The sequence below is a fragment of the Neoarius graeffei genome, chromosome 18 (genome assembly GCF_027579695.1).
Source record: "Neoarius graeffei isolate fNeoGra1 chromosome 18, fNeoGra1.pri, whole genome shotgun sequence".
Classification (NCBI taxonomy): domain Eukaryota; kingdom Metazoa; phylum Chordata; class Actinopteri; order Siluriformes; family Ariidae; genus Neoarius; species Neoarius graeffei.
In genome coordinates this window covers 503,286-503,881 of record NC_083586.1, presented here as the reverse complement: position 1 = coordinate 503,881, position 596 = coordinate 503,286, and the positions used below count along the sequence as shown (strand labels likewise).

Here is a 596-nt window from a genome sequence, read left to right as displayed (position 1 = left end):
TTGAGAAAGTAGCCAGAATGTACAGTCCACAGCCCACTCTACGATTGACACACTACATTATTTAAAATGTGTGTCCTTTTTTTGTGAGGCAAATAGTAAACAGAAGCTAACTGCAGCTAGGAACTAAAGTTGTGAGTGATGTTCCAGCAGTTTCTGTGGGCTGTTTTGAGGATCAGCGCAGGGGCTTCACGATTCTACTGTGGCCCCAATCTTCAGCACCTCTGAAAGAACTGAGGCTCCATAGCTCAGTGGTGAAAGTACTGGTCTAGTAAGCCAGGGGTTGTGAGTTCAATTCTCACTTAGGCCTGTAAGGGATATTTTGAAAGTGGAAATATGATCCAGATAAAAGAGGGGGTATTGAGAACACTAACACCTGAAGGTGAGCATGTGTTGCTTATGATTTCTCATTACCTGAAAACCACTTTCTGCTGGTGAGAATGGCCCCATATGGACAGTTTGAAGATCAGTGAGATCACTGTGGATGAGACTGAGGACCTGACGGTGTCTTTGGTGTGCAATTTCTGCAAAGCACTTTGTACTCAAGTCTCCATCAATGCGCATAGTCAGGTGGTATTTGTTTATATTTGGAGGCTACT

The 596-nt window shown here is 43.8% G+C and overlaps 1 non-coding gene across 1 annotated transcript; it reads left to right on the top strand.

Annotated features, from left to right (window-relative positions):
• The first annotated feature begins 234 nt into the window (after positions 1-234).
• Positions 235-307, top strand: trnat-agu (transfer RNA threonine (anticodon AGU)). The gene has a single exon. It is a non-coding gene; the product is annotated as a tRNA-Thr (tRNA).
• The last annotated feature ends 289 nt before the right edge of the window (positions 308-596 follow it).